This window comes from Cryptomeria japonica, chromosome 3 (assembly GCF_030272615.1).
Source record: "Cryptomeria japonica chromosome 3, Sugi_1.0, whole genome shotgun sequence".
Classification (NCBI taxonomy): domain Eukaryota; kingdom Viridiplantae; phylum Streptophyta; class Pinopsida; order Cupressales; family Cupressaceae; genus Cryptomeria; species Cryptomeria japonica.
The window spans coordinates 689,648,791-689,661,845 of NC_081407.1; the positions used below are offsets into that span (position 1 = coordinate 689,648,791).

The 13,055-nt window shown below is 37.5% G+C and overlaps 1 protein-coding gene across 3 annotated transcripts in view; it reads left to right on the forward strand.

Moving 5' to 3' along the window:
* Positions 1-13,055, forward strand: part of LOC131034368 (prolycopene isomerase 2, chloroplastic) — a 101,649-nt gene that overhangs the window by 26,942 nt on the left and 61,652 nt on the right. The window lies entirely within an intron of this gene.

The following is a 13,055-nucleotide window of genomic DNA, read 5'->3' on the forward strand; positions in this document are numbered from 1 at the left end:
TATTAGTTATTAATATATTTAGTAGACAGCTTTGATGTATGTCAGATCTGGTCTGCCACTATTATGAAATTAGGCATTACTATAATACATATTGCACTCTATGTTAATATTAATATTAAATTCTGCATAAAAACATTATTGAACTTCATATAGTAAGCATACTTATTAAACACATCCCCATACATACTACCAAGAACAAGGATGTCTCCGCCTGCAACTTAATAACAGTCCCGATCTGAGCTGTACCGTCCTCCTCCCCCTTCGTATATTGATCTGATATCCAATATATATATATATATATATCTTACAAGACTCAAAGGTTGCATCCCTTGAATGTCCACAATACATGTCACTCCCTAACATAGGCAGTTTAGTTTATTAAGTAAATCGTATCTCTTAAGATATATGCCAATCACACCTCTTAAACAAATTGGTTTATTGCCTTACTTCATGATACCGATATGTTCTGGCTAGTATTAGCGATGTTTGATCATTGGTCTTAATTCGCTGTCATCCAGAGGTTAACTAATCGGAATTGTGTGTTGGTATTAATGTTTATTATTTAATCTTAATCGATGCCATTCTAAATTCTTGTTTGTAACCGCACCATACTCAAAGTGACTCTTAATCCTCCTAATCGAACCATAACCGCATCCTGTTCACAATTTCTTCATGACATCCATTGATATTTGATGAATCCTCTGATTTTGTACTGAGTGGCCATGATGATTATATATTCAATGAATTCAATAGTCCTCTTGCCCCTTCAAACGGTAATATATAAGTTTGCCTTAAATCGATATCTCCCAATTCATGTTACTTCCTTCAATTGCATATGTCGTTAGTCTATATCCATAAGTGAATGACCTTCATTATCATGATGGCCAAAACCATAATCGATCTCTCTATTCTTCTACAATTTTGTCTCTCCCAGAGACTTACAAAATTGTAGAACTTGGTTGTAAATAAGATGGGGATATTTGAGATCTCTTGATCATTGCCTTTGCACTTCCTTGATTGTTAGTTTTTTATAATTAAGAATATGTAGATTAGGTTCATAATATTTATAATGTTAATTTATTTTTTATTTGAATATTTCAAGAATATTATTAGTAATAAATATTAATAGATATTTAATAAATTTCAAATAATCATTTGATGGTAATTACTATATTAATTAATATTAACAATTGCTTCATTTAGGATATATAGTGATCAAGGAGGGGACATGACAGGGAAGGGTCACGAAGCCACATAAGCTGAAATTTAAAGGAAAGGCTTTTTGAGACTCGGAAATTAGAGGCAGAGAACTTAATCGACCAATGGATGGAACCTCTCCAATCTAAGATCTCATAAGTAGTAACCCAATTATCCCCCATCCAATAGCACGAAACAAGAAATCTGTCTAATCTCTTAGCTATCGCCTCCACTCCACATCTTCTGTTATTCCAAGTAAACAATCCATTGGAAGTTTCAACATCCTTCAGGAATTCAATATTATTCCTCAAAAGACCCGCAGAAGGGTCTAGCCTTGTATTACCTCCCCTTTTCTCATCCAGACTTGAGATTGCATTGAAATCCCCTGCCAAAATCCAAGGAAATAAAGGAGCAAGGGAACAAACATTTCTTATATGCGACCAAAGCAAGGTTTTTCCCATAAAATCCATAAGAGCATGGACATTAGTGAAAAGAAGATTCTCACCTCACAAGTAGCTACCATTGAGATAGAGGATCTGCTAGAAATCCACCAAATTGGAACAAGCTTACGCGGGTCCCACATGCAAGCCATAACCCCTGAGCTTCCTTGAGCCCCAATGCTTCAATAGTGACTTCGGGCCCAAATTTTTGATGCCTTTTTTAACATTCCATCAACAGATAACTTAGTTTCCTAAATAAAAACAACATCAGGAGAATTAGAAACAATCAACTCCTGAATCGCCTTTTGTCTGGGGATGCTATTCAATCCCCTTACATTCCACGAAAGAATGATCATTTTTGAGATGGGGAGAAATGAGAGTCAATAGTCTTGACAAATCCAAACTCCACTAATGTCTCACCAACTAGCTTCACCTTTTCTTGATCTTTCTTCTTTCCCACCATAGGAAGCTTCTCCAAAGCACCCTTTTAAGAGCTTTTTGATGAATTCTTAAATCGGGATGGGTTCCTTTACTTTTACTACCATCTTGTGAATCCTTCACCGCGCATATCCTAGAACAAGTGAGCCTAGAACTGTCCTTCATAACTTGACCTCCACTTGTACCCAACACATATGAGGTCCCCAAGGGAAGATCTGTGTCCATTTGCATACCTAGCCCATCCTCCTATGATTTAACCTGAATAGCATTATTCTCTTCACCAACTAATTCCCCAGTCTCCACAAGATCTTGACCACTAGACAGATTAACAATAACACATTCACACTGGTCCAAATCATCCAGAGCATCAAACTTATTAAAAACCCCATCATCCTGCCTATCGTTAAAAGTCCTCTTTTTAACTCGTCCCTTATTACGGATTCTAATTTGGATGAAACCCTCTTTGTCTTCCATTGTAGGAGCCTTCCCTTTTTCTTGATTAGGAGGTCAGCTAGATTGCCCAATTTTAGAAGGCCCAACAACTTTAGATTTGGGACAGATCCATTGCAAGTGCCCATATTCATGACAAATGCGGCAACGAAATGGCAAAGTTTCGTAATCAAGTTGTTGAATCCATGAGCTAGTTCCCAACCGAATATCCATAGAATCAGGTAAAGGCTTATTCAAGTCAATTTCAATACAGATATGAGCATAGGTAAGCACCTTTTTCTACATAGTTTGATGTGAAGGGTCCACTGGCTTTCCAAGCTGCGCTGCAACTAAATTGAAGATGTCATCTCTCCAAAATTCCAAAGGGAACCATAGAAGTCTCACCTAAACATGAAATTTTAACAGAAGCTCCTTTGTAGGGTTGAACCCTACATGCCATGGCTTGATGAAGAGGCCAACCGGATTGCAGAAATAAGGCCCCCCTTCAAAAGCCTTGTTTTTGTCTAACATGCATGAAAAAATCACCAGGAAGTAACCATTAGCAGCCAATAGTACTTCCATTTCCCCCTCTGGTCACCATGTGCGACGAGCCCACAAATCCAAAAAGGGCAAAGACACTCGAATCCCCATAAACTTACAAATCAAGGCGTGAGCAAACAAATAATTAATGTCATCTCCCACGGAATCGGACTGAATCACAAGAACAGGCCTACTGTCACTCTTTGCCAGGCATCCATTTACCTTCATAGGTTTGAAACCCCCGATTTGAGAATAATTTTCCCCCAAGCCGGTATTGTGCATGGTCGGGGAAGACCTGCTTCCGATCACAGCATCTTTAAAATGCAAGCCCTTCCCTTCAGAAGGAGCTCCTTGCATGGCCATGTAGGGCGAAGCCAAGAAAAAACGCCCACCAGAAAGCAAGGGCTTTGATAAAAAAGAAACCCCAACTTAGAACCAGCGAAAACCATAAACAAAGACCGAAGGAGAAACACGGCAACCAAATCAAACAGCCACCAAAGAGATACAAATGCATCCAACCCACAGTAAACCTGCAGCCAGCACGAAGAAGCACCCAAAAGCACCCACAAAACCTGAAGAAAAAACCCCAGAATGCAGCAATCACCCCCAAAACAACCCAGCAACAAACACACAGCAGAAAAACGCAGTCACGGGCAAAGGAGCGAGGCCAGGGGCAAGCCCTAGCCTGCAAACTCCCAGAACGCAGGACGACGCACAGCCATCTCTCCACCAACTTCAAAGTAAGGTACATTTCAATCCAAATAGAAATTTATGATTTTTCCTACATAGATTAAGTGCAAAGATTTCACTTTTGCTACAATCTGAACTAAAACTGAACAAAAGTAGTGAATCAACTGGCCAAGAGAGACCCTAGTCCACCAGGTAGGGCATATCTTCATCCTTTAAGATCTGTGTGCCTGGTTTTGTTGGGAAAATCAGCAATAACCTAATAGACATAAACAATATAACATTTACGTATTTAATTTATAATTGGATACCCTTCTCATTTGAATCAAACAGATCTAGCAAATTAAGGGATAGGAAAAGCACTAAGAACTAAATGAAACATAAAAATTCAACTATGAAGCAGCCATACAAGTCAAACCAATGAAGCAAGAAGGGTCAAAGTAGTTAATAACCATAATGGTAATATGCAAAGAGGGTATGCTAAAAGCGATGTCAAAAAACTACTCAAGGCAAACTTCTTAATACTGGAAGAACTTAAACATTTGGTTCTTGTTCTTTATGTAAATGGAAAGATCTAAATAAAAAATAATTCCCCCACTATTTACTTATAGCAAAGAAAACAAAAGAAAATAAGAAGCCATCGAATTTCAAACCAAAATGGGGCAAGGAAAGTTTCAGCTGCCTCAAAGTTGTTTTTCCTGGTGTGAGCAAATAACAACACAATCATTTTAGAATCAAATAAAACACAACAAAAAAAATTGATCTAACAGCATACAGATTCCAAATAATAAAACTCACTGAAATTATGGCAAATGATTTACCTTAAGATTCTGCGCAAATTGTGTCATGCTGTCAACGATGCCAATGGCAGAGTTTGTAGGAAAAATATGTGAAACCCTACACACAAAAAGAGATTATGTTTTCCCGATTTAATGAAAAATAAAGAAATGCATATACAAAGCCCATGGTAGTTTTAATGATTGAAGAAAAGTATACACATAGCCCTTCATAACTGTTTTACCAATGAAGTCAAACTGGAATTTGAGAAGTGTTAATGAAAGTACAGTAGTCAAGGGTGAGAAGATTTTCCACACCAAGGCAGCACATCATATGCTAGATTCCCACACGAGTGATGCCTGTTGATGTTTGTAGAAACATCCTGAATGCTGTTGCCAATTCACAGTGAAGCTAGTTGAATTTGTGGATAATCACAAAATCTTTTAACCACTCTAGAGATGGACCTGTTAAATTTGTGGTAACTTTTTCTGTGAAAAGAAGGCTTCACTTTCAAATAATTTGTTGCTTCACTTTCAGATAAGTGGTCAAATTCTGCGAGGGAGATGCTACAGAAATGGTGTTGTGCTCTTCATCTTCCAAAAACCCAAAAAATAAGCAACTAACAAAGCACCACACCTTAACTGGCGTAAGAGGAGATTGATAGAAAAATTGGGTAGTGACCTTAATTGTTGATAAAGGTGTCTGGCATATATAACTTGTGCCCCTAGTATCATACAACACAGAAGAGGGTTCTGTTCAAAAGATTACACTGCATTTGTCCAAGGCATTGGTACCATGACAACGTAGCATATAACACTTGAGAATCAACTAGCTGAGAAGTTTGGCTGTCAATATGACATGGTCGTACAACATGTCTTCCATGGACAATTTTCAACATATGCTTTTTACTCCCTATTGCTCAACTAGTCCAAGAAATTTTGTATACATAAAATTTTCAAATATGTCTGTTATACTTGCATTTTCCTATTCCTCTACAATCATGTGTGCACACCAAATACGTTACATATTGTAATGTTGTGTTTTACTTTATAGTTGTGCAAGAACCTGTAGGTATCATAACGATAGTAATTCTCAGCACTCGTTAAGAAAATAGTAACTTCTACTATCCCAAGATTTCTTATTCGACATTAACTTTAAAGGCTTGGAAACGCTGCAACCATATATCAAATTTGAAACTTCACAATGCATCCGGTACTAGAACTTAGCAGTACTACATGCATAAAACACGTACCCATTGGCATTTTGAGCACTGCAACTTGCTCCAGGAGCATTTAAATTTTAGCATCTGAATTTTAGAAAAATACTTGTCATCCCAAATGCATCCTATTTAATTTTCAAAATAATCAACCAGCTACAGCTTAATAGCTAATTATCAGTATTTGGATGCAAGCAATTTTACCTGGCAACATTGAACATTTGCACCATAAGCAGCATAATGAAGAGGTGTGCTATTTGCACCTCTCAAAATGCAGAAAATCAAGATGTTGGAATCTCCAGTCTTATAGAATTGTATTGTCTTTTAAATTAATAGTTCAAATTTGTGCTATATTCTTTTATACTTCAGTAATAACTACAATAATGCCTGGATCTTCATAATCTTTACCATGAATCTTTCTTTTATAACCAATCAAGTAAGTAAAGTTGAAAACTAGCTGGTAAGGCTAAGAGATTTGATCGTAAGACTCTAAATCACCTATCAGATCAATTGTTGACCTATCTTGAATAGTCAAAAATGATTCGTTGGCCCCCAAATCAAGTAGTAATTGTACACATTCTGCATGCCCATTAAGTGATGCCATGTGAAGTGCAGTAATACTTCCATTTGCTGGTCTGTTTACAATCCTAGAGCAAGGACTGAAACAAAACACCAAGGAAGTCAAAATTTGTTTTCAAGATAGCTATTCAAAATAAGGTCAACAAGTTAAATGCTACTTGCCTTGGATCAAATTCAACTAGTGGACCTTCTTGTGAAGCAATTGTCCTTATGGAGGAAACTGGGTAGGGTAGGCACAACATGAGCAAAAAGAAGTCTTACGCATCAAGAATGAACATTTGCTGCTGCAAAATGAAGAGCTATACGGCTATTAAGGTAGTCTGCTCTGTTGACCTGAACTGCTAGAAACTTTAATGAGAACAATCCTTAGTATTGGTGAAATCTTGTTCCAGAATAAAACACAGCAAAAGACACTGATAGCATGGTTGAGGTTATCTTACATTTGCCTTATACTGCACTAGTGTGTAAACCACTTCCCAGTGACCATATCTACAAGCTTGCATCAATATTGTCTGCAGTATTTCAAAAGGATGAAGATATTAACCAAACCAAAAAAGTCTCAATTATAAAGTGGCTGTATCGTGCATTAAAAATATACCAGGATACTAGTATTATAACTAAATTGAAATTTGCCCTCGGATTAAACCATGAAAATAGCATGAAATTATAAGTTGCGATTCCCCCAAATATGAGATATAAAAGGGAGAAGAGAACTCATTTGAAGGGGGGATAAGTGGGGAATCAGAAGTGCAGATCTGATTGTGAAAGGTTGTGTCCTGTAATGTCCCCACATTGAAATAGAATTTAATAATAAATAATAATAATAAAATTTAAATATTAGAGATTAATTAAAATATAAAAGAATATAATTAAATATAATTAAGTTAATGAATGGTCAAAAGACATGGAAGGAAAAGTTGTGACTCCCTCAACAATGAGATATAAAAGGGAGAAGAGAACCTCATTTTAGAGGGGGATAAATGGGGAAATGAGAAGTGCACATCTGATTTAAATAAGAAGTGCAGACCTGATTATGAGAGGTTATGTCCCTTTCAAAGGGCAGAAATAATGAAGAGTTGCACTCTTTCAAAAAGATGCTAATGGTGAAAGGGCGTGTCTCTTGCCAAAGGGCATGCATGATGAAGAGGTGTGACCTCTCCCTCACATTGAGAGATATAAAGGAAAGGAATCGAAGCATCAAGGAACATCACCATGGATTGGATCAGATCAGAACTGTTATTAAGTAACAGGCAGTAGCATCTTGGTTCTTGGTGTCATACTTAATTTCATATATATTCATAATACATTGAGGAAATTATAAAGTCTGCCAGCAAGGAATATACATAGAAACTGCCAGGAAGGAAAAGAGAGGAGGGATCGACAGAGGAGCTGCTCCATCAGACCGCACTCAGCAAAGGTATGGATTTTGTGTTACCCTAGTCTTACTTGGAAATATATACACAATGACACAGTCACTACAATCCGACAATGCAAACGATCATCCGGTAAATGATCACCCACAGTAAATATGGTTTAACCATGCAATCGGTAAATGATCTGTAAATATAATTTAATACTGAAGACAGTTAATGAGCATAATCAAATATAATGTCATAAGTGAGGAATACGAATGTGATGAAGATGAACTCTAAAATGCTGTTAGCATAAAAATGTGATAATATAATGGAATGAATTTAGTTTACCATAAATCTGATAATAAGTGTAATCTAAAGACTATCACAGAATCTGATATAATACAAAAATCTAAGCTATCATTGATAAGTAAGGCTTTGATAAATTTGATGATACTAACAGTAAACTGATGTAACTGTACATTGGAACTTATAATTTATATGAGATTGTTTAATTAATTAATCAAATCAACTGCATATTACTACTTAATATGGGACCATCTCTTAGGTATGCCACTCCATGATGGATGCCTAATCCCTGCCACATGGAGCCAAGGGGGATGAAGCATCTGCTCTTGGGCTTAAGAGAGGAGGTGGTTGGATGAGGGGGAACGGTGATAGAACACCTCATTGGGTATTGTTGGTGTACGTTTTATCATCCACCAAACATTAGAATAAAATACCACAAGGATACTCTATCCTCTCTTGAACATAATCACTACTTGTGCCAAGATTGCGAGAAAGACCACAGGGTGACTCCAAGGTCTATATGTGCGAACAAGCGACTTTAGTGGGATAGCTTTTTGGGTAGTGTATGCTGAAAATCTCAAGGGGGACTTACGCTTGACAACTGATATCATTCACAAGCCAGACTTAGGCGAATTTATCAATGACTGCTTTTTGTTTTTGGATTTTTTGATTTAGGATTTCAAAAAAAAAAAAGGATGAGGGTTTAGGAATTCTATACTACTTCTAAGCTATTCCTATGAACTCAAGAGACGGTAAAGACTGAGTGAAACTGGTAACGACACTTTGTTTCGCCACACTTGGGCAACTACGCAAAGTGGGTGCAATCTTCTAGGGTTGTGCTTAAGATTTTCACACACATGAATAATACTAACAATTGAACAATATTACTCAAAGTAGATGTTAAACATCCACATTTAAAAGCTCAGGCTAACTTTACACATCAAATGAAAATCATCCATCCATCAAAAAAAAAAAAAGGATAAGGGTTTAGGAATTCTATACTACTTCTAAGCTATTCCTATGAACTCAAGAGACGGTAAAGACTGAGTGAAACTAGTAACGACGCTTTGTTTCGCCACACTCGGGCAACTACGCAAAGTGGGTGCAATCTTCTAGGGTTGTGCTTAAGATTTTCACACTCATGAATAATACCAACAATTGAACAATATTACTCAAAGTAGAAGATAAGCATCCACATTTAAAAGCTCAGGCTAACTTTACACATCGAATGAAAATCATCCATCGAACAAAAGTATGAGCAAAATTTCACCAATCTAAACTATCAAATCTATCATTCATCTAACTTCAAAGCAAATTACTGGAAGCAAATCTAATCCAAGTGTTGAAGAAAATATGCAACCATGCAACCATTTGGCAATAATAAGACTTCAAAACAATACTGATAACGAACTTTTTATTACTCAAATAGCTCTACGCAACAATTTCATAAATTTCTCCACACAAAAATGAAATGAGAGAGCGAGTTTATACAAAGTTTTTGAAAGCAAAATAAACAGCTGAGATCAATCTAAGATTGACGGTTGAGATCTAGACAACCTAACCCTAGATAGAGTTTCCCATAATAATATCAAAGATCAATCTCAAATGAGACAAGTGGCACAAGATGGCTTTTTTAGGATTGCATCCCTTTCTTCTGATATTCAATGAATTTGGACAGAATCTGGTCAACCTCCATTGTGACATGTGGCAACATGTTGATCCTAAACTCTAACCCTTCCAGGTCATTTGCACACAGAGCAAAGGCGATCTCCCAGTCTAAATTCGTGCTTCTGAAAGGCATCTCCGATGGATAGGAGGTTCGACGCCTAAGCCAAATTACTTTTCAAGAGTGGTCCAGTAATGGCAAAGAAGATGTCTTGAACTTTGACCTTCAAACTCTCCAACTGCATATCACTTTCCCTGATAATCTCCTTTCCAAGCACCTCTGCAACTATAAGGAAAATTTTGTCTTGAATTGCCCTTATCTGTCCTTCTATTCTATTAGCATCAACTTTCACCTTTTCCAAGACCTCATTCTGTGCAACCAGCATCCAGTGCCAACTATTGAAGTCATAAGCAGCCCCTGCTTAAATTATATTTTGATCAACCAACTCCTGAGGCGAGACTCCTTTCAGCTCTCTAAGGCATGTAATGATTCTATCGTGGATATCCTAGAAGTGAGTCCATACTTCTGCCATGTTCACGATCCTAGAAAGTAAAGAAGAAGTTTGTTCATATGCTGATGATATTCCTTCCATAAACTTGGCTTCTTCTTCTTTTATACTTTCCAACCAATCTCTAGTTTCATTGGCTGTTACTGCATCTTCCTCAGAACTTTTGACTACCTGCTGTGAATCCAAAAGTGGGAGAGCTTCTGGATTGGCTTGATCAAGTGGCTTAGTAGTCAAATGCCGAATGTATTTCTTTAAGCGCTCAACTTCTCTCTTATGCTCATTCTTCTTTTGTGTCTCTTCATCCAACTTTGCCTTCATAGAAGCAACTGAATTGTCTAAGTTCTCTTTTACTTGGGTCTTTGTGCTTGGGCCTAAGTCAAAAGTGGTGATCTCATACTCATGAAGAGCAATGTCTCCCTTTGCTTTGTTAACCTTTGGCACGACTGTCTGCACTGTACGGTTACCTGCCTCATCTCTCTGGATGGTGGAAAATTTCTTAGCTGGTTTCTTCATTGCAACCTTTTCTAGTCTAGCTAAGAAATCTGTCATATCATCCTCTATTATTGGTGTGTTTGTTTTCAACCTCTCCTTCAGCCAATCAGGAACAATGGGCTGCTCAATGCCTTCCATCTGATTGTCTTCTTCAAATCCAATACCTCGAAGGGCAGAAATCATTCCTTCTTGAAACTCTCCTTCTTCAGCATCTATTTCATTTTCTGATTCTATAATCTCTGTGCCAGTGGGGGACCGTGGCTGTTCATCTTCTTGGTGTACTGGTTCTGCATTTTCTTCATGAATTGAAGAAGGAATGTCTATCTTTCCCAATGACTCATCAATAGTTAATATATAATTTTTATTCTTAGATGTGGCAGAACAAGAGGGTTCCACCTTTTGCTTCTTCTGAGCAGGCTCCTCGTTTACAACTGCTTTCCCCTTTCTTTTAGCACTAACACTTTTAGTTGCTATTTTATTTGAGGAATATCCTTCTGCTGCCCCCATCAGAGTATATGTCAAAGTTATATTTTTCCTTTTTAGCCTGTGACACTGCTGATCAACCCACCACCTGGTATACTGTATAACTGGCCGCATCAAAGTGGTTAAATCTGCATGCTCTGACTCTGACCACTTGATAGGAGGAAGGGGTGCATGCTCGTCAAAGTCGGGCTGAGTATGTTCTTCGTTATCTTCCAACTGATTTGGCACAAGAAAAGGTTCAGTCATTTTGATGAAATTTATTGACAGTTTGGAAAACAACCTTTATCTGATATCAAATTCATTTGCAGCATTAGCCCAAAAATCTTCTATGTCTACCCTTTGTCTGAATCTTCCTTCATTTGCTGATCTAATATTGTCATGGGGATCATAATTTGCTCTAGGTCAATAGAACGTGAAAGGGTACCACTGCATCTCTAGCCTGGCACTCTCAACTACCTGTGCTGTCGGACAATATTCTTCCATATTTCCAATAAAGAATGGAAATGTGATTGCTGCCTTCTGCCTTATTCTTTTGAAATTTTGATATGTCTCAAGTTGCCTGAGGACTTCAAGGAGAACCATCCGGTTGGTTGGGTAAACTGGAAGTTTATAAGGACGACCTTCAAAGCCTTGGACCCTTATGTATGTAAATTTTGGAAACTGGATAAACCAGGGTCCATACCTGCTGATCAAACTTTTAGCTTCAGGAGACAATCTCTGGTGAGTTCCTCCTTGCAACATCCTTGTAATTTACATCAAGAATGCATCATGTGCTCGATAGCTTTTCTCCTTAAGCTGCAGCTGTGGGTAACAATCATAAGACCGGAATTCATTCTCTCCATTGCCAACTATGCCTCTACAAATTAATCTAGAATATCTATAGGTTGCAACTAGCAGATAGACTATGTAAGAATTCATGTAGAATGATTTTGACTTCTCTAAATTTATCAGCTGCTCATGAAGGTTATTGCTGATTATGTGAGACCAATTAAACATCCTGACTCCTGATGTGATCTTGTCCATGAAGTAATACATCCATGTTTCAAATGGTGTACCCTTAGGGCTGCCCATTAGCCTATTCAGCAGCAGGATAATGTCACCATATTCTTCCTTGAAGTACGGGCGCAACAGGACCTTAAGGCACTTTTCCCCGAGGTCTCTTCTTTTCCAACCAAGATTTGTTTACATTGGCTACACAGAGCTCAGACTAAGCATCATAAATCCTTCTAGTATCCTCTTTTGTCTTGTAGGTGGTCTTATTGTATTTTGGAATTCCAAATGTTTCCTGGATGGACAGCTTTGAAAGGTTGGCTAAAACCCTTCCATCAAGTGCAACGATTTCTCTTGACTGTGCTTTGTAGTGTCTAGCACATTCAACCATTAGCTCAACACATTGCTTGGCGAGAGGAAATCCTGCTCCCTGGACAATGCCATTCCTCATCATCCGACAGGCTATGGGTGTTGGCAGGTGTCCATCAAGACCATACATTCTTTTTTTGAACTCTTCAAGGTCAACATGTCCATGGTCAGTATCTGTGACATTCTTCCATTTAGACTTGATCTTGGATTCCATCTGCTTCCCTTTGCTGGCAAACTTCATTGATGCTTCCTGAATGGTGTTCCTTGCAAAACACATGAAAACAATATTATTTTCTGATTTTAATCCTGATTTTCAATTAAATGGCTAAGTTTCTGCGAAAAAGCAGACTGAAGGTGAAGGATTTGATCAAGAAATTGATAAAAGAATGAGGAAAATAAGACAGAAAGTGAACGAAATTCAGTTTGATTGAGTTTTTTAATTCTCTTGATGATTGAAATTTACCTCTGATTCTGAAAATCTGTCTTATAATCAGAGAAAATACTTAATTTCTTGACCTCCAACACTTGGAAGATTTTCTCTTCTTGAAAATTTATCTTGAAAATAAAAAAAAATTCACAAACT